This window comes from Parasteatoda tepidariorum, chromosome 4 (genome assembly GCF_982258835.1).
Source record: "Parasteatoda tepidariorum strain Cologne lab strain chromosome 4, Ptep-v5.0, whole genome shotgun sequence".
NCBI classification, from domain to species: Eukaryota; Metazoa; Arthropoda; class Arachnida; order Araneae; family Theridiidae; genus Parasteatoda; species Parasteatoda tepidariorum.
The window spans coordinates 101,640,912-101,663,383 of NC_141758.1; the positions used below are offsets into that span (position 1 = coordinate 101,640,912).

The 22,472-nt window shown below is 28.3% G+C and overlaps 1 protein-coding gene across 1 annotated transcript in view; it reads left to right on the forward strand.

Moving 5' to 3' along the window:
• Positions 1-1,419: 1,419 nt before the first annotated feature.
• Positions 1,420-22,472, forward strand: part of sbm (L-type amino acid transporter sobremesa) — a 76,503-nt gene continuing 55,450 nt past the window's right edge. Inside the window, exon 1 of the mRNA XM_016072989.5 lies at positions 1,420-1,557. The gene's annotated coding sequence lies outside the window, so the exon portion shown is untranslated. The remainder of the gene's footprint in view (positions 1,558-22,472) is intronic.

A 22,472-nucleotide genomic window follows, 5' to 3' on the forward strand; every position in this document is an offset into this window, starting at 1 on the left:
ATTTGTAAATTTTAATTACTTCTCCAGGTCATCATAGGTATGTCTAAAATTTTAAATATATTTTAAGTAAACTAAGAAAAAGGAAAAAAACCTTGTTTAAATTTTTTTCTAATTTGTCAATTTAAACTGTTTTTTTTTTTAACTCAAGAAATTCTCCAGAATTTTGACTTGCGCTCACAATTACCCCTGTATATCTTTAAAGAAATTTTAAATTCATACGCAAACAAAGATATTCCTATTAACTATAGCTTGATTCGTTGCCACTTAATCAGTAATTAATCCCACTATCAAGTCTGAGAGAGAAATGAGAAGAAAGATCGGGAAAGAACTGCTCAAAAAATTTGGGGTTGGCAAGCGGAAAGTTGCATAACATATTTTAAAAAAAATAAGTGTAATAGTTGAGGTTAGACTAAGAATTAAGCTAACTCAGATCGCAAAGGGATTTGAAAAGAACTGCATGGTTTGAGAACAAAAGCAAGCAAGGGATGCCGCCTCCTAATTAAAAAAGGAAACTCGCTTAAGGATAAAATTCGACTTGGTAACCTTATATTTTTCCAGAAAGACAGAAAAGCATCATAAATCCTTGAACAGTATAAAACTGGTTACTTTTTCAACATAAATAACATCTTAGCGCTAACCGGGTTTATTTATCATTAACTTATGAAGATTATGTCTGCTACTGCGAAAAAGTTTAGTTTTTATACATATTTTTGAAATGAGATTGAGGAAATAAAAGGATTTTTCTTGTTGCAGCAATGGTACAAACTTCTAATAAAGGGGAAAGAAGTTGATGAAGTATAATTACACACTAGTTTATGTAGAAAAAAGAAAATTTTGTTGGGTTGTCCGTCCTGAACGTGTTCCGTGAACTCGTAATTGCTTAAAGAACATAATGGCTTATTTTCTCCTCTACCTCTTTATTCATTTACGAGTCTAATATAATCAGAATAACATTCATGAACCATATTAATAAATAATTTCTTATTATCATTAGTTTGAAACAAACTAAAAAAAGTATATGCCCATCCCTGCAATCTAACTGACTGTTCACTAGAACTGTTCTTTAAATTTTAACAAATGGCAAACTTTTAAGAATTAAAAGTATTTTAGAGTCCACCAGGTGGCTTCCGGGAAAATATTGATGAATGGTACTCCGGAATTTCATCTTCAAAATTTTCCAAATCTGTGCTACGGCAGCGCCACAAATATCGATTGACGTCACTGCACGCAATTTTCTTCGCGCATTGCATGCTTCTACCTGAATGACGTCACTTTATCTTCCAGTAGCTCCTTCTTTTCCAATCCTAACCTCACACGGAATACCAAGAGCAACCGTACATCCAACATTTCTCTCATTGCCTATCATTCCTAAGGAGTTAAAGAGATCATTCATTCCTCCTAAGTATCATTCACAATTTTCATCAAAAATTTCATTGATTTTATATCTTTCTTCATTGTTGTCTGCCATGAACTTTATTTCTGTGTGAAGTATAAAATTGTCTGCTGAAAGTAAAAACTGCGGAACATTTTCTTACATTGTAAAAGAGAATCAAATTAGTAAGTAAAATTTTCTAACTCGCACACATGAATCTTCCGCACTCTAAATTTAGCTTACTCTGATGTAGGACGATAAAACTAAAACTATTTTGTGAACAGATCCGTTCGGTATTGATGCTGTTGCCACTCTTTTTTTTTTTTTTTTTTAGAAATGCGAAAAATCGTTTGGAATCTTCTATTTAAAGTTAAGTTTTTTCTTGTCAAATGTTGATTTTTTTTCAAGTTATATTTATACAGCTGATATTTTGTTCTCTTTCTCTGCATTAATGGATAATAAAGATTTATTAAATAATATAAAAATTCACCAAATTTTCAACCCATGACCTTTGGTTAATTTATAATGCATGCTTTTTTGCTCTTTTTCTTAACATCTTTCATTAATTATTGTTTGTATAGTAAAAGCAAAATTTCATTTTTTTTAAATTTTTGCTTGACTGATTGTTTATAATTTTTTCTTCTTACAAAATATCAGCTCTCATACAAATTAATATTTGATATGATGGGATTAAAAAAGAAATATGCTATTAAAATACTTCAGTACCAGAAAATTAAATTAAAAAAATCTAATTACCATATTAAAATGTGAAGGGATTCGCATTTTAATATGGAAATTCGCTGTCGGAAAAACATACCCGATTTGATTTAATTGGTTAGATGCAAGTTTCATTTTGTGTGCCCTACAGCACAAAGATTTGCATAATCCCTTCAAAGTTAAGCTGCCACAAAAATGATTTAATTATGAATTAATAAACAAGCTTGTATAATACCTCTTTTTAATTTTATAAAATATTTTTAATTTTTAACTAAAAAATCGATGATTTAAAAAGAAATATTATTAATTTTTAACTAAAAAATCGATAATTTTATAAAAATATTATTAATTTTTCACTAAAAATCGATAATTTTATAAAAAATAAAATGTACCAGGGTCAAATTAGGAAATGCTCCAGAACATGTAAATTAAATTAGATATGAAACTTAATTTCTTAATTAAAATATGAAGAAGATGCTTTACCTTTAAAAAAATACATCTGATTTGATTTAGTTGGTCTGATACAAATTTTACTATGTCAGAAACTATAGCAAAAAGCTTTATAGAATTTCATCTCTTTTCAAATAAAATTGTGCTACGAAAATAATGATTTAATAATGTATTTATTGATTAAAAAGCTTTATTTATCATGTACTTTATATAAATAACCTTTTGATGCGAATTTTTACTCTTTTAAAATCTTTAATAAATAATTTTTATTTTACGACCAATACTAATGGTAATTTAGGGAATGAGTATAATTTATCTCAATCAAACAATTTCATATTGAGCTCGCTAAAAATTTCTAGAATACATATACTATATATATTTATATGTTCTTAAGTTTTAATTCAATAAATTAAAATTTTTCTGAATAAAATTTTCGGAAGTTATGTAATTTTTCGACATTTTCGTAGACTTTGACTATCTTCCTTAATTTCTTTCTCTCTTTCTTTTTTTTATTTATTCATTTGTTTATTTATTTATTTTTTTTTTTTTTAGAAATTTGAATTGCTAGCATTTTTAATACATCTAAACATTTATTGAATATAAATTGATAAAATTAAATAAAAGTTTTAATTTTGAATTGACATCGTAATAAAAAGATTAATGACTTCAATCCCCGTCAAAACTTTTTTTCTTCTTTAAATTAAATGTTTATTTTGGTATAGTATGTCATAGGTATCCTCTACGGTTAGATTTCGGTGCATAAAACTATTTCTTGGCTAAATACTTGAGTTCCAAATAGTGAATCATTCCATATTTAGACACGAATTATGATGTTGGTCTATAGCATTGAAACAGCTTTATGAACTCAACCTTTTGATATGTAATTTTTGCATTATCTTTATCTGTTGATGCTTAAAACTTACAGTCTCTGTTATTTTTAAATGCATTATTGTTTACCATAATCGTGTTGATAATTACAGGAATTTTTTTAAATACATTTTTAAAATAATCACAATCAATGATCTAGAATATTATTACATTCCACCGAAAGAATGTATTTTATTTTGATATTAGTGCAAAAAAAAGAGTGAGAGTTATATTTACATCTCCTTGTTAAATCTTAGGATTACGCATTGTTTATATATCCATGATCTGAATTAGATCATAATAAAATTTAAATAATGATAAATAAAAGTGATGATAAAAGTGATAAATAAGAAGTAAATGAGGTTGACAATTATTATGATGCAATATTTACTTAGGTTGCAATATTTACTTAGGTTGCAATATTTACTTGGTTGTATGATGATTGTTATAACAATTTCTTTTATCGTTACCTTTATTACTTCTGCAATTGCTTAAAATATATGTATATATCTTTTATAGATATCTTAATTTACTTATTAAATTCGTATAAATAATTTTTATCACTTTGAATGAATATTTAAACAAATATGACATTTTTAAATTCAAATTACTAGCATTCTCATTGTAAATCAAATTTTCATTAAGCATTAATTATTTACAAACATTTTAAAACTGAATTAAAGTAATTGAATAAAAATTTAAAACGATAACCAATAATGTAATTTTTAAAACATTGATTTGATTTTTATTTCAATTTAGAATTCTTAGTTAGTCTTTCATGTAGCTAGTTTTCGGTGACTAAAACTATATATATATTTTTTTTTTGCTAAAAATAAAATAAAAAGAATAATTATTATTCTCCAAATAATGAATTATTCTTTGTTTAGACGAGAATTATGGATTTTGTCGATACCATTGAAACAGCTGTCGGAAGGAAACAATACAGTTTTTTTTTTTTTTTTAAATTTTTATTTATGCAAATATTAAGATGGATTTGTTTAATTTGCACTATATGGAATTTTTACTTCGATAAGGGATATCTTACTAAATCTTATGATCCCGTTAAATTAGATCATTTTTTAAATTATGTTCTAAATTGGATTGCGTAGTTTAAATAATGATAGAAATAATACCCACAAGCAAAGTGACAATGATGATGCAATATTTACTTAGTTTTTCCAATTATAAAGATTAATATTATAATAATTTTTTATTATTATATCTAAAGATTTTTGCACTGCATTAGTTAGGAAATTAATCATTAATTATTTGTACTGGAATTTAAAAGCCAATAGTAAATTTAAATTAATTTGCACAGTTCCATAGTAAATTACATCACACCATTTTTTTGTAATATAATATATGCTCACAAAACGGGCAGGTACCAATCTTTAATACCTTTTTAAAAACACCAAGTTCAAGATACAACTTAAATGATGAATTAATTTTGCTTCTACGTTTTTAAGTGTTTAAAGTTGACTTAGCCGACACTTAACAGTGATGTCTGACAAGATTTCGTTTGTCACATCTTATTTGTAAGTCAAGATTAAGAATTAAAGAAATAAAATTGCTTAATGTTAACTTATAAAAAAATTTCGGTGCTGGTGATGTTAAAAATTTACTTTTAATAAATATTTCATCATTTTATATTCTTAACTACAGTTATATCACCTGCACTTTAGTGGCACTAAACGTATATAGAAGTATTAAATTCTAGTTTTGAATGGATATCAAATTACATTAATTAGGTACAAAGAATATAGTTTTTATTCTCTATTCTTTGTTAGGTACACGGGTCTGTTCCCAGTTTACATAAAGGTAAGGCAGCGAAGAAAAGTTTTTAAACACCGTTTGGCAGTAATTTAATACTTAAAAAAATTGTTCAAATAGTCAAATCCAACAATAAAATAATACACTCTATAACAAAAAAATCGACGCACCAAGAAGGAGTTATCCAATTGAAACGAAAATTGGTGGATAGGAAGATAATGTACAGAATAGTAAACGATTAAAATTTCAGAACAATTGAATAATTTATTGCAGAGTTACAGTAACAAGTTCAATAAGGTGTTGACCCACCTCTAGCCTGGATACAAGCTGCCACATGGCGTGGCATAGACCGATAAAGCTCCCGGATGGTCTCTTGTGGTATTTCCTGCCAAATTCGATCTAATTGTCGAACGAGGTCATCAACATTCCGTGCCAGATGCAATCGCCATCCCATCATATCCCAGACATGCTCGATGGGAGAGAGATCTGGTGATCTGGCAGGCCAAGGAAGAGTTTGACAAGATTGCAGACAGTTCATAGCAACACGTGCCGTATGTGATCTGGCATTTTCCTGCTGAAAAACCAGCCCAGGGCGCTGCAAAAGGAACGGTAGCAAAACAGGTCTTAGGATGTCGTCGACGTACCGCTGTGCAGTAAGTGTACCTCTAATGATGACCAAAGGGGTCCAGCTGTCAAAGGAAATGGCACCCCAGACCATAATGCCTTGTTGAGGGCCGGTGTGGCATGCAATAGTGAAGGCAGGATCCCCCCTCTACCCTGTGAGTCTCCAAACACGTCTACGATGATCGTCAGGACACAGTTGGAAGCGGGATTCGTCGCTAAAGACTGTACGTCGCCAGTCGGCATCATACCAACCTGATCTGTTCAAAACATTCATGCATACGAAATTTCAAAGCAATCGGATGATTGCTTCTTGGTGCGTCGATTTTTTTGTTATAAAGTGTATATTTAGATTTATTTTCTGGGTTTTTTAGACTGGTAAAAAGTTTAAAATCGTTAGCATATGGTACAGTCCTTTTCTTTTATGATAAACTTTCATTAAAATGTTAAAAAATATAAATTATTTTCTCATAACTCTTTGAAACATTTCTTGAAACCCTTAAAAGAATTTTTTTTAAAGAAAAATGTGAGTTCTCTTAAAAGAGTTTAGGAAAATTCCTGTTCAGGTAAAATTGCTAAAAAACCATGAAACATAAAATGTAAAATTTCTTTAAAAAAATTTTAAGAAAAAAAGCAGTTTGTTTGTGTTACATAGCTTTTTCATGTTAAAATTTTAGAAATATTTATTTTATTTCAATTATTTTTTAATAAACTCATAAATTGTGCAGAAAATAAATAAAATTAAATTTAAAAAAATGCTTGATTTTTTTAGTTATATAGCTTGTAAAATCTGATTAGCTACTTACTCAATTGTTAGAAAAAATCTTCAAACAACTTTCTATGGAACGTAATAGGTTATAAATAGATTAAGAAAGATTCTAAAAATTCTCTAAATGGTATAATTAAAAAGACATCAAAGAGAATCGTTATCTGAGTAATTCATATATAATGCAGAAGGTTTCTGTTCATTTTAAGACAATCTAGCGAGCTAAAAATATCTTCTTTTATTTTCTGTTGAAAAATTTTTCATTTATATTTTCAAAGCAAAAACGATTTTATTTAAAATGGGATTACTTTTATTATAGTTCGTATTTAGTGTGTGCCGTAAGGATTACTTTTAATTTATATTTCTAGAAATAAAAGGGAAATTATACACATTATGTGCCGCAAATGAAAATAAATAGAGACAGATGAAAAGAAGTCTGTCGAATCAATTGTGAAGTGGGATCAAGATCCTTAAAACCAACTTGATTACCTGATGAAATTTATATGCGTTTCCTTATAATCATGTTTCATCTCCCCTCTGTCAATCAAACTTTTTTTGATGTTTTTAGTCCCGTTTTCCACAGTAGAGATTTGTATTAATTCTTTAAGATTTTTTTTTCTCCTGGCCAAAAATCAGTTTACTATCCTTAATGAGAACAATTTTTTATCTTTTTTTTCAACATGGATTCTAAAATTATACACTAAGTCCGGTCAAAACGCAACATTTTACATATTGTATAAAATGTTAAAGAATACATTACAGAATATTTGGATTAAAAAAAAAAGTTTTTAATTATAACTATAATTTTTATCCTAGTCATTCTTCTTTTTTACCCTTCTGAAATGAAGCTTTGTGTATAATGCCGTTTCAACACTATGGGTGTCTATTTTTAATCTCTAAAAAGAAATAATAATAATAAATAAATAAATAAAAAACTCGTTTAAAGTTGTAAAAGCTAATTACGTTGGTTCGTAAAGAAAGCTTTTGAAATATCCATAGATGCATAAAAAGTGACAGTTTTAGTTATTTAGAAAAAATTTAGAATACTGGATATTCTGTCATAAACGTCCATAAATAAATATATTTCAAAAGTCAAACGTAAAAAATAAAGTACCAATGAAAATGAATGTAAAAGCGACGAGAACAAATGCTAATTACTACTGGGGAAAGCTGGACTGAAAGCACAAAAATGATTGCTAGAGAAACCTACGAGGAATTTAAAAGGTGATTGTTGGAAACACCGCTAAGTTTCATCAGTTGATTTTATTTCAATCAAACTGATTTTGATGCTTTCAGTCTCGCCTTCCTCAGTATTGATTCGACAGACATAATTTTTAATTTTTTAAATATCCATAGAGGCATAAAAAGTGATAGTTTTAGTTATTTAGAATACTGGATATTCTGTCATAAACGTCCATAAATAAATATATTTCAAAAGTCAAATCAAAAATGAAGTACCATTGAAAATGAATGTATAAGCGACGAGAATAAATGCTAATTTCTACTGGGGAAAGTTGGATTTAAAACACAAAAATGATTGCTAGAGAAACCTACAAGGAATTTAAAAGGTGATTGTTTTGTTTGGAACACCGCTAAGTTTCATCAGTTGATTTTATTTCAATCAAACTGATTTTGATACTTTCAGTCTCGCCTTCCTCAGTATTGATTCGACAGACTTAAGTTTTGATATTTTCTATGCTTAAATATAAATTTGCAATCCCTAATTTGCAATTTTTTTTTAAATGATTTGGGGAAGAAAGACCATTTTAGCAGAATACTTACCTTATACAGAACCATATACGAAACGAACCATAGAATTTTTTTAGATATCATTATTTTTTATACCTTATATTTTTTAAATGTAATCCTTTTCAGAATTTTGAAATGAGAAAAAAAAACATTATATTTTGCACAGTCGTTAATTTAAATACTGTTTTATGTTCAACCATTTTATATAGCATTGGCACTAAATAATTCATAGATAATTTATTACTTTTTAAGATTTCACCTAGGCAACAGGTGTCGTTATGCTACACGCAAAAGTATCGTTTCACATAATGAAGTAAAATATTTTACGACAAGTTGGCAACAGTTTATGTCTGTAAGCATATTACTTGTTTAATGGTAATTACCTTACAGCATGTTATATATTTACAAAAATTTTCATTATCATATATCTATCAACCAGTTAAATGTTGTATATGTGACGAAAAAGAAAAAAAAAATTTCTTATCGGTTTCAAAAATTTCTGGATAACAATTAATCTCTATGGAAATAGTTTTAGCAAAAATATCAAAAGAAGTAAAAGAACAGAACAATGACTGAGCAATTGCAAAACAATACTGACATACTTTCGAATAATTTTATCTTGAAAATATTTATGTATAAATTATTCATATTATAATTTAAAAATCTTGTTATAAAAAGTAATTAATATGTGTTTGGAATATTCTTTTTATTTGAATTAAATTTATATTAGTCCACATTATAAATAAGTATTGCATAGTATTTAACTTGAAAGCAATGTTAATTTTTAAATGTTGAGTGAAATTTTTAGTATTGCTTGTTTAAATTTACCTTAAAAATAAATTTTTCGGAAACTATTTTTTGAGATATTTTGCGAAATTAATTATTCAGTATTGAAATAAGTTTTAGTATTTTAGGCTAGCTATTAAGGTATGTTTGTCAAGATTTAAAATGCCATTTTCTTTTGGGTAATAATTGACAATCTGATTTTTACAAATGAATAACTTTCTTTTCGTATTACTTTCTCGTTTAAATTACAGAGTTCAATATTTAATTACTTATTTGTTTAATTATAAAACACTAGTTTAATTTGTTAATAATTTTTACCCGTTTTTTTTTTAATTTAATTTTCTACCTTGAGTTCATTCTGTTGATTTTATTGAATCCCAATGCAGTGCCAATTCAACCTGCACACGTTCTTAACATAGTTGAAACTTTTGTAAAAATATTTTTATAAATTTAATGCTAAATTTTAAATATTTTATTTTTATCTTTAGTTCTTATTTCAATCAATTCAACTAGCCACATGATTATTCAAATTTGAAGTAACTGTCATAGAAAAACTAAAAAATAATTCCATGTCAATCAGGCCCATTTTCCCTCATTAAAATTTACTTTTGGACTACAAATAATTTCTTATCCGTAATTTCAAAGTTATCCAAAACTTTAAAATAAGTTTTACTGTTTTAGCATGTTTGTTTCGATAACAAAAAAATAATGATCTAAAATCGTTTCTCATTGTTGTCGGTGCATTCTTATTGGCCGAAAATCATATGATAGGATTCATCATTACATTAACAATTATTGTACATGTTTGTATACAATTATTGTACATGTTATTATAATAAATGTTTTAAATGTTATTTCAACACGTAAAACTTTTCTCCCTTATTTAATGGTGTTTATGTGTAATGTTCTTTTATCCTCTTTTCTTAATATTATTCTCCGCTTTTATTATATTTTTTATTTCGATTATTATTCCAAATTAAAGACTTAAAGCAAAAAGTGATGTTCTCCTTTGGTAATCCCATAATATTATCTCACTACGCAACATTTTATATTTTAAACGCTATATAACTTATTACCGAATGACTTAATGTTAAATAAGGCTTAGTGTTAAATATGACTTAATAATAATTATTTTTAAAATAATCGTTTCATAAAATTTAGTCTAGACAACATATGTGATTCAAATATACAGTAGAAACATTTAATGCATCATTAGTTTAAATGTTTCTATTATTATTACTTAATATATACTTTCGCCGTATTGCTAAATTAGCTCTTTTTCGAAAATCATTTAACCAGTTTTTATAATAACCAAAAATGAAATAGGAGTTTGAAAAAAGTATTTAGATGATGTTGTAATGGTTACCGGCGAAATGTTTTTATTCCATTGAAATCGGGAACAAAATATGTGCAACTAAATTTGTATTAACACAATAAAAAAAAAGTAGATATTTGAATTTAATAATTTTGACATTGATAACAACCAAAAAGTATTGCGTAACAATCGTAAGGGTTGGTGAGGGAAGCGATCGGGGAGTGGTGCCTAGAATTTTAATGACATAGGTTAACAGCCTCAAATTAAGCCAAAGAATAGAATTTGCAAAATTAATGATGATATGATCAAATTAATGATTCAATGCTCTTTAGCAATTATTCAATGACTGAGACTGTTTCTGTACGTCATTTATAATATTTGAACAAAAGAATAATTATTTTACCAATTGCTACGAAATGAAGAAATCAAAAGAAAGTAGTTTTTTTCATCTCTAATGAGATTTTAAATAGTTTCTTATTTTTCTTTTGCTCATTATTTTACGAGTTACGTTGCTATAAGTATGTTTTATTTAATGGGTGTCTACTGAAATCTTGTGATCAAAAGGTATAAAATAAAATTCATGTAAAATTAAAGTATAATTTTATGTAATTAATAGTTAAAGTGTGCTAAGAAAAACTAAGCATAACATAACACTAAAAAAAAAAGAAAAAGAAGGAAAGAAAAAAAAAAAAAAGAAAATTCATATAAAAGTAAAGTATAATTTTATGTAATTAATAATTGAAGTGTGCTAAGAAAAACATAACATAACATAACACTGAAAAAAAGAAAAAGAAAGACGGAAAGTGATAATAAAACAAAGTTTTGTTTATCATGTCGAAAGAGCATATTATGAAACTGAATACTCGATAATTATAAGTACTATTAATTATGTTTTTTTAATAGATAATAAAATTGATAAACCTTTTATTTATGACGTTTTAGTCGGTAAATTATTATTTCTACAACAATTAGTCGACAAAATATTATTTGCTAAAAATATAAGTTCTATTTAAATATTATTGTTTTAAAAAATGACTTATGTATGAGAGAAATTCTCTATAATATAAACAAAATCGTCGCTAGAATTTTTGGGACTCTTCTCAATATTTTCTTTTTGATGTTCCCCTGGGAAAATTAGTCACTGGGGACTCCAGGTCTTTGCCTATATTACTATAATGAATATGATATCTTGTTCGAATTTTATTCTTAGAAATGAATTACTTAACAGTTTCTTCAAAGCGCTTTTTTTTAAACTATAGTTTTATTTTTATAATTAATAAGCACAACACAAGTGGTCCTTTGTAGTGAGAAATTTCGCATTTAGGGGCACTGCTTTGATAATAACCTAAAGATGTTGAAATTCTCTGATTCCATTATTTTGATTTACAGGAAGAGTTTTAGCAGGCCCAGGTTTCTGTGCTTAAAGATATTTCATTTTTTGAAAAAGAACCTTTATTATTATTTTTTAATCTGAATATCATCGGTGCTGGGCCCTGGGCAAATGCCCGCTTACCCCACTTTTGGGACAGCTCTGGATATAGGCAAACCAATTGATCATTTTGTATAAATTCATTTTGTATATTCAAAAATAGCAAAACCTAAGCGCGCAAACAATACCTCTTTTACACCAAAATAAACTCATCAAGCATTGTTCGAGAGCTTCTTAAGAGACACAGCCGACAACAAAGATAATGACTATATTATGGTCCCTTGTCTTTCAAGTGACAATATTTTCGTCCACTCGAAAGCTACATATTTATTCTATAAAAAATGGTAAACAAGAATTTTAATAAATTTTACACATTAAAAAGCCAGGCTTTCTTAATTAAGTTTGCGCGAAAAGTTACCTTTTTTTTTTAAGAGTTAATTTTCAAGTTTAATCCGACTTCTGTTTGAGAGTTAAGTCCTATTAACAGGAATGACTGAAAAATCATGTTTTTAATCTTTTTTTAATGGAATTTTAAATCCACTCTATACATTTTCCGAAAATATTACAGAAAAATGCGAATTTTTATGTTTTCTGAAGAAATTACTTTAAAAATGTTAAAAGAAGCTCACATTTTACAAAACATGACATGGCTGTAAACAAAATTTATTCTACTTATCAACTATCCACGCATCCGGGCACAATTTAGCGATTCGATCAACACTAATTTAAACCACCAGGGCGCAATATTTATAACTATATAATATCTTTAAATTTTCGAGAAAACTGTCCGTTTTTAATTTTAAAAATATGCAGAAATTTAATTAAGTATTTTTGAAGCCAAACAACTTGCGAACTTGTACGTAACAATAGCCCTAGGCTTGTTGATGGTGTGATTAGTTTTATTAACTCTCCAATGTTAAATTTTTCCCTATGTAACAAAAAAGAATCAATTCTTAATAAATAAATAGAAGTAACTCCATTAACATCAACCTTTTTTTTAATGAAATAAAAGACTATAAAAATTGAATTCTGTAAATAGATCTACTCGTTTTAGCCCTGGAGTTAAAAATAAACCCTTTATGCACTAGAATAAGATCCAACTATTACTTCATGGTTTCGTGAATAAAAGTCATTAGTGAATGTCATCAGTATGAAAGTAAAGGTGTTGCCATTACTGGAATGTGGTGCAATATATAATTCATAACTGTAGTTTTTTTTTTTTTTTATGGCAATGGGAATTACGGGATATTGTGTTGAAAAGATGGAAATTCTAATCAAATAGATTCTCTATCATTATGAGAAAAAATAGATAAAATTCCGGTTTAAGAAGTTACGAACAATTTTGGTTAAGCTTTTGCATTTGATTTTTTTAAATTTTGCAAAGATCGTGTAGAGTGTTTTTTTTTTTTTATGTTAAAGAAAAAATGACGCTTTTTAAAATCTAGAAGCGAAACACAACTGTAATACTTAATTTAAACGGTTGAATAACGATTTGAAAATAGAAAAATTGAGTCCCTCTATATCAAAAATATTGGTCACAATATTGGGTTTCAGTTTAAAAATTCGCTATGTAGAATATTCGGTTATAAGGTATATTAAGGTTTGAGATTTTCATTTACTAATTAATTAATCTAGAGAATAGTACATAACATCTCGAATAGAAAATCGTTACAGAAAGAAATTCTCTGTAAGGAGACTTAATTGTAGAGCTGTGATTCGAGAAGAAGTTAGATAGTGCAATATCATTGGCTTAGAAAATGAGGATGGATGGAATGATGTAGCATCTCGTGACATACATTTTGACCAATTTTCACTCTCAATTTTTTAGAACTTCTCAATCTAAATTTTTTTTCCAACAATGGGACAACACAGGTTCGAATTCCGGCTGTGGCTAGTCTCAGCGACCTCAATGCTGATGAAAAATATCTCCTGTGGCGGATTAGAGTCTCTTTGCCGTCAGACTAACAGTGGGAGGCTTTCGTGGTTTTTCTCTCCATTTAATGCGGGTCACAAAAAGTCTTACGCGAAGGCAAGTTTGATATAATGCGTTATTCAGAATTTTCCATGTCATCTGGGTTGGATTCAAAATTACAATGCTACTACAATGAACATAAGCACCAATTTGATTAGGCAACAATTGAATGTTAGAAAATAAATTTATTCTGTTATTTATTAAAGGTATAAAAAGTAATTTTTACAAGGAACTTTGTAACAAAAACGTATATTTTTTTAAGTGTAGAAAAAAAAAATTCTTTTGGGATATATTTTCCTCGTGAAAGTAAATAAAATAACACATGAAAAATATTTTACCAATTAAATTTAAACTTTAAAGACTCCTTGCAAAATCTTAACGAACACACCATTTCTATTTAAATATTTAAAAAGCACAGATTAAATGATGTCATCTTTAGAAATCCTTTAACAGTTTAAAATAATCCGACCAGCAAATTAAAGTTATGAAATAAACATTCCTCGAAGCTAAGGTTAACGCATTTTCTTTTCGTTGCCATTAGGAAGAAATTTATCTTTCCATTCAAGGAAAATCTTTTTATTTCAAATTATTCATATTACTTCCCCTCCGAATATTAATTGGACAATGATTTGCAAGGTGACTCGAATAATATTTCAATTTATTTTCTGAAAAGGGAAATTTTCTTTTCAGCGTTTGGGATATTTAAAATTGTATATAGGAAGGAAAATAAATAAGACGGAATATTATATAAAGCTTGTCGTAGTATAAATAGTTAATTTGTTTTTTGATAAATTAGTGGAAAACAGTAAAATGTAAGAAAAATTACTTTGTCTTAGATGTTTTGAGTATTAAAACATCTAAAACATTTTTCTTTTATTATTAAGAAAAATTGTTTCTTTAATTTTAATGCTACGTTTATGAACAATTTAAGAGGTAATTGAAACTACTTGTTGAATTATAATGAGTTAAATCAAAAAGTATATTTTACATGTTAAAGTAATAAAGTTCATGTAAGTTATAATTAACAAATGTAAATGTTATTACATGTTACTAATAATGAGTTATGTGTAATTTTAATAATTGTATGGAAGCAGGGTTGGGAAAGTTTTAAATACATTTTATTTTATTTTATAACCGTCGTTGAACAGCCGACCTAATTTTTGGGTTTACAACTACGTAGCCTTGTAATTTTGAACCCAATTCAGAAGACAGGAGAACTCCTGGATCAAGTATTGCGGGAAATTTGTCTTCGTGGAGAACTTTTTCATGGAACTAACCCGCATTTGCGCTACATGGAAAGGAAGACCACGAGAGCCTCCCACGGTTAGTCTGACGGCAAAGGGACTCTAATCCATGATCCGCCTATTACTGAGGATATTTCACGTCAGCACTGTGGTGGGTGCAAGCCGGATGCGGAATTCATATCGACCAGCCATTGCGGGATTCGAACTCGGTTCACCTCATTGGAAGGCGAAAACTTTATCCCCTGAGCCATCCTTTAGATATTTTTTTACTCCCGTCGTTAAGCAGCCGATTCAATTTTTGGGTTTACGAATACTAATGTTCAACTACGTAGCCTTGTAATTTTGAACTCAATTCAGAAGAGAAGAGAACTCCTGGATCAAGTATTGCGAGAAATTTACTTTCGTGGAGGACTTCTTGATGGAACTAACCCGCATTTGCGTTACATGGAGAGGAAGACCACAAGAACCTCCCTCGGTTAGCCTGAGAGCAAAGGAACTCTAAACCATAATCGGTCTACTACTCAGGATATCGAATGAGCTAAAATAAGGATGCACCTTCTTTAAAATTCATTTAATAAAAAGCTAATTAAAGATAGTTTTTTTATCATTTAGATATTGAATTCTCCGTAACTGGTTATTGCAATGTTAGCACTGCTTAGAAAGTGACAAAAGCTATAGCATATAATCAAACAATAACAATAACCTTAAAAATATTTAGTATTTTTTTTACTGAGTACATGATCTTTGATGCATATTTTAAAAAAAAGATGCTTTTAAATTAGCTGTGAAGGATAATCAGCCTAAAAATGCAGGAAGCAAGATTTATATTTTTACTCAAATCTTTAAGATATATTTAAGTTATATTTTTGTATTCAAATCTTTAAGATTACAAACAAGGAGCAGCATATAAAAATGCAGTTATATCGTAAAAACTCGATTATTTACAGTTAACTATAAAATTCACTTATGTATTAAATTTAAACCGTTAATTTTAGGAAAAGCACCAAAATACTAAAATTTAATAAACTTTCGACGCGATTAACTTTTCTCCCTAAAATTTTTTTATGCAAAACTGTATCAAATCGTAGGATTAAAAACTTATAGATAAATATTCGGATAAAAAATATGAACAGGTAGTAAACACTCTAAATTTTATTGTTTTTCTTAAAATTTTGAATGCAGAACTGTTTTTAATTTTTGCAGTCAGACAATTTGCACTATAACTCCAAAATATCAAACCTTGCTTCTTCTATCCTAATTACCAGAAAAAATTTTATGCATTGTAAAGACAAACAAATAATGATATTTATTTATTGATATTAATATCGGAAGGGATAAGATGTTAAATAAATAAAATAAATAAAATTTCAATAAAAAAAAAACGTTTGAGATAACGTGTGAGGGCTTTAAGTTGACGTTAAATAAATAAACAAATAAAAAGCATTAGTGCGGCTAAGAAAAAATATCCGTTTTTACCTCCATAACAACATTTGTAGATTCGTGATCCGCTTTAAAAAAAAAAAAAAGGCAACTTAATATCCTTAAATCGTTTGATGCACGAAATTAGTTCCAAATAAAAACAATCGATATCTTATTTAATCGATAGCGTTATTACTTCTTAAATATTTAGGTTTTTACATTGTTTATTTTTGAAATAATCATTCAAAATGTGAAACTACTAGACCGGCAAAATATCATTAAAGCGAAAGTTTAAAAAAAATAAATCTTTATTTGAACTTCGAGCATAAATAAACCGTGTTATTCCGCTTAAAAACGTATTGTGTTGCTAAATCGATTATAATGTCAAGCAATAATTCAAATAAAATCAACTCCTGCTTGCTCAGGAGTCGAACAACCTTTACGTCAATAGCGTGTGAAGAACGGATTAAAGAATGCCATAAGAATAGCACATTTGAAAATCCAATCATATGTAACCGTGGGCGCAGTCGCAGTGCTAAACAGTGAAGTTACTTTACAGAAACTAGCTGGAGTTCGATTAATGTCCGAAATATTTCTAGACGTCTGGTGGGCTTCAACAATTTTTTAAAATAAACAACCCAGACAAATAAATTACGAGTTACGGTTTGAAAACATTGATTTAAAATAAACTATGTTTTTCATACTGACAGAAATAAATTTGCTTAGTTTGTATAAAATTAATATAAAATAGTATTTTTTGTAAAAGAATTATATTTAGATTTTTTTAAATTGTTAAAATGTTTAGTCAAAAAATAAAAAATGGAGAACCAGAATTACCTTTAATCTATTGATCGACTTTTCTCTCAATTATTCGAAGAATCGACTTGATATAGGCTTATTAGTTGATGCAGATGATATTTTAAAATAACGAAATCAGGAATTAAAATGTACTTTCTCTAACTAAACAAATGAGCTATTCAAATGAGCTCTAGATTACCTAACGCTCATTTGAATTGTTCATGTGTTAGTATTTTGTCTAAAGAAAGGTTGTCATTAACTGTCCCCCCCCCCCCCCAAATGCTCTTGGAAGAGCTGTAGTGGCTCAGGCGATGGAGCGTTCGCCTCTCAATGAGGTGAACCGGGTTCGAATCCCGTCGAAGGCTGGTTTATTCTAATTCCGCTCCCGACTCCCACTGACCTCAATGCTGACATAAAATATCCTCAGAGGTAGATGGATCATGGGTTAGAGTCCCCCTGTCATGAGGCTAACCGTGGGAGGTCTTCGTGCTTCTCCTCTCCATGTAACGCAAATGCGGGTTTGTTCCATCAAAAAGTCCTCATGAAGGTAAATTTCTCCCAATACTTGTTCCAGGAATTCCCTTGTCTTCTGGATTGGGTTCAAAATTACAAGGCTAGGGAGTTGAACATTGGTAGCCGTAAACTGAAAATTTAGTCGGTTGTTCAACGAGGTTATAAAATGCTCTTGGAACCTTTTCTTACTAAAAAGAAATCATTTATCCAGTCACTTACAATATCACGAAATTAAATGACTTGACAAATGAATTATGTTGAATGGAGTTATAAGATTTAACAATTACCCATACGAACTCCCCGTTCTTTTCAAGCTGGTTTTTCAAACATTCTTAAAATTACTTCAAATATTTAACAAAATTGGGTAATTTAATTTATATGATACTCGTCTGTTCGAGAAATTTTAAAATAGAAACGAAATCTACTATGAAATAATATGAAACATAATTTCTCCTTAACTATTTTCCAACTCAAAGCTATCATGCAGGATAACCCTTATTGACCACCCTTAATATATATATTTTAGAATATGTCAAAAATGACCACAAAAAATGTGTAAATTTAGAGAGATCTCAACTGAAGTGAGAAAGAAACCGAAACACCTTTGAAATCTGTTGATTCGCTTCTGACGGAAGTGATGCGAAAACATCAAAACCAGTTTGAATTTCATTTGTTGAAACTTGGGGATTTTTCTTACAATTGCTTTTAAACTCCCTTCCTTGGACTATTAAGCAAGTTATGTTTTCATTCCCACCTTCTTTAGTAGTGATTTACGAAATTTTGATAGAGTTTTTATTTTTTTTCTCGCTTAAGTATAAATATGCATCTTTAATGCGTATCTTTTTTATCTCATTTTTAAAGAGAATACTAAAAAATATGTTTTAAGCAGGGTAGTCATTACAGAACACCCTCTATACTTATATACCTTACGTTTTTTTTTTTCAATTTTCTTTAGCCATCACGACTTTCCTGAAAGTTTTTTTTTTATTGCTTATTAATTATAATCACGAAATTGTTTAAGATTATTTCAAAATAATAATAATGATGACAAAAGCTTATACGATAATCACTTCAAATTAGTTTTACTTTTTGGTTCGAACAGTTTTATTCGCTCAAGAGCCAAAGGCGAATTTATCTGAAAATTTTGTTATCCGAAAATTTCAAAGATTCCGTGAAATGCAATAAAATTTCGATTGCGCCGTACTTTTCGACGACTTTTCATCTTCAACTCATTTTCTTGTAATGGCATGTTCAGTCGCCGTTAAAAAAAATATATAAACTAATTTCGCACAAGTCAATCAATAGGTAACTACTGTTAGTAGGAGGAGCTTACCTTGACATTGAAACGCCCTACCCAATCCTGATCCTGAAATTTTACTCGTTGCTATGGTGATGCGAACCATCAAGAACCGGATGATGCCGGATTTGATTTCCAGGACGATGCACTCGGATGGCGCTCTAACTCAAAATAACTAGTAAACGGGAAAGCAAAGCATACATTTGCCCGCTGAGCGAAATATTCATCCATAAATCATAAGGACGGATGGGAGAAATAGTTACATGTCTTCAACATTCGTTATATCGTGAATGGTTTTGAGTTTAAAAACTATTTTATTTTTTGCTTAAAAAATTACCTTTTTAATGTTTTTGCTGTGCGCTGTGCTTTTATATTCATTTGATTACTTCTCATTGAATTTATTTGCAGTTATAAACCCAGAATTTACTAATTTGGTTATTTATAAGAGTATAAGTTCAAATTTATGGCTAATTCTTACAGTAGCTTCAAGTTTGGAAATTTCAGACAAAAATAATAATCTTGAAAATCATGAAAAAATAAATAAATTTATTTTCTCAAATGAGTCTCAATCCCAAAAGTATTTCAGCATAATTTACTAAAAAAGGATAAATGTAACTAATCTACAAAGGGTTAAACCATTGGCAGGTGCACCCTCACACATACGAGACACGTCGCGCATCTTTCCTAGATTCAATTTTATGAAATGTTAATTTTTGTAAGTATAAAAACAAAAATCATAAATCAGTTAGCATAATATTCAATTAAGCAAATACTATTATTACAACTAATAAGATTTACAATTAATTTAAACAGTTAATATTTTTTCTTAAAAAAAGAAATCTTAACTATAAATATTTACTGAAATGATTTCCAAGTGAAATGGCCTGAATCTGAATCTTGTTGAATGGAGAATCTGATTCTTCGACAATCTGAATCTTCGACATTTGCAATATTGAACGATAAAAATTAAAATTGAAGTTAAAAAGGAAAAAAAAAACGTAAATTGACCTTTGACGCAGAATTTTTTTATTAAACATATTTTTCATACTTTTTCATTATTTTATATTTATTTAGGTCAAAATAAGTGAAAAGTATTTAATTTAGCATTTTACTAATTTATGGTTATGAAATACAGCAAAAGAAACAACCTGTGTCTTTTCTGCGTTAAAGGTAAAATCTTCCGAAAAATAAGTTTTCAAATTTGCAGTTATTTGTAGTTATTTAGATTCAAGTGAAACAGTTATTCATCATTAAAATATCTTTAATTTATATTACTTTAATTTACATTACTAAATTTCTTTAATTTACTTCTTTTATTGATAATTTTTTATAATGTGAATAAAAAATTTTTGAGTGGATATTACTACTTTCTTTGGATATTATATTTTACTTTAAATAAAATTCCGAAAATCAAACAGATTTTTTAGTGACTATTAGGCTGATTTTTGTAATTAAAAAGTACCAAAACATATTTTTGCTTGTAATTTGAGCGTCATTTTTTTTTTTATAAAAGGGATACTGGTGACTCATATGCGTCAAAGGGTTAAAAGGAAGAAACTTGTTTAATAGTTTCTTACAATTAAATCAAATGTGTTTAGAATACTTTAAATGTATAAATTTTGAGCATTATCAGACGATACTGCTTAAAACGGACTTCTGAAAATGACTGAAAGTAGATAAAAAGGAAGTGAAGGAAGAACCGCTTTTCTGCAGTGCTCACAAATCAGAATACGGTAGCGACGTTCTTCTCTACTGTGTCTCTCAAGCACGCCGGTTAGAAGGTTAACTTCATCTATTTTCTTTTTTTCAAAGAAAATAGTATCTTCTATTTCTAGTAGCTCTAGGTAATCGGTCACTATTAACGTTTTTACCAACAGTTAATCTTTGTTTGAATGCCAACGAAGGATTTGGTTTACTGCACTAGTTAAAAAGTGGTTTACACAAAAAAAATGAGGTCACTAATTGCTGTAAACATTCAATATTGCATTGTATAAAAGTTTCTATCAGCCTGAGAGGCAACATTGATGCAAAATGTAAATTACTTATATTTATATTTTTTACCAGATAGATTTCGTATTTTAACTAAATTTTTAATGTATGTTCCTCCCTGATTTATAAACCGATAAAAACCAGTTTAAAAAAAACTGCTGTTTAAGATTTCTGCTTTTCAAGTAATTATATTAAAAGTTAGTTTCTTTACATTAGTGTAATTATTTTTCTATTCGAATATACTATATACCAGGGGAGGCCTGCGGCTCGCGAGGCACATGCGGCTCTTTGAAGGATTATTTGTGGCTCTTGATAAATGTACTCCAGTTCCCTTTTAAATTACTATCGTTCCGTATGTATTTGAAAATATCTTTTAAATTACTGATCATCTGGAGCATCTGGAGAATTAGAATTAATAGAGATGCAAGAAGATCAAGCTCTACAATTAAAATATAAGTCAACGTCGATTACTGAATTTTGGAAATTTGTAGCAGCATCGAAGTACCCTGAATTAAAAAAAGGCTGCTTGTCGAATTACTTTAATATTTGGAGCAACGTACTTATGTGAATCATTTTATTCCTCTTTAAAATTCGTGAAATCCAAACACCGATCAGTATTAACTAACCAGCATCTCAAAGAATTACTGAGAAGTGTTTTCACCAATTATTCACTAAATTTTAAAGAATTATCAAGAGAAGTAAAACAAATGTGTTTAATATTTAAATTCAATACGCAGATTTTGTACTTTTAATTAAATATTTTCAATAAATATAATGTAAAAAAAATTAACACCTTTTTTGCATACGTTTTAAATACGTATTTAATTGCGGCTCGCGAAAATTTTCAAATTTTGAATAATGGTTCGACTATCAAGGAGTTGGGCCACCCCTGCTATATATTATCTTTCTAATGTTGAGTAATTCGAAAATTGCGTTGAAAAAAAAGCGGGTACTGCGACCGTTTTCTACCTGCATTTTCAAATCAGAAAACAACTGGTAGAGAACAACAAAAAGTAATGAAAGATCAACTTATTTAAGTCAATTAAATATAAGATAAAACGCATTTAAAACTAAAATGTTCAGTTAACAATTGTATTCTAAACTGAAAAGTTAAACTATTACAATAATTGTAGTTATTTAAAAATAAAACATTATACCAATATTAAAATGATATTTAAATAACGTAAAACGTGTTTCAAAATACTTGTATTTAAAATTTAAAATTAAGAATAAAAATAATTCTCTTAAAACTAAAACGTTAAACAAGTTTCAAAATACCTGTATTTAAAAGGAAATATTAAACAAGAATAAAAATAACTGCATTAAAACTAAATCATTACAAAAGTTTCAAAATATTTGTATTTAAAATTACATTAAACAAGAATAAAAATAATTGTA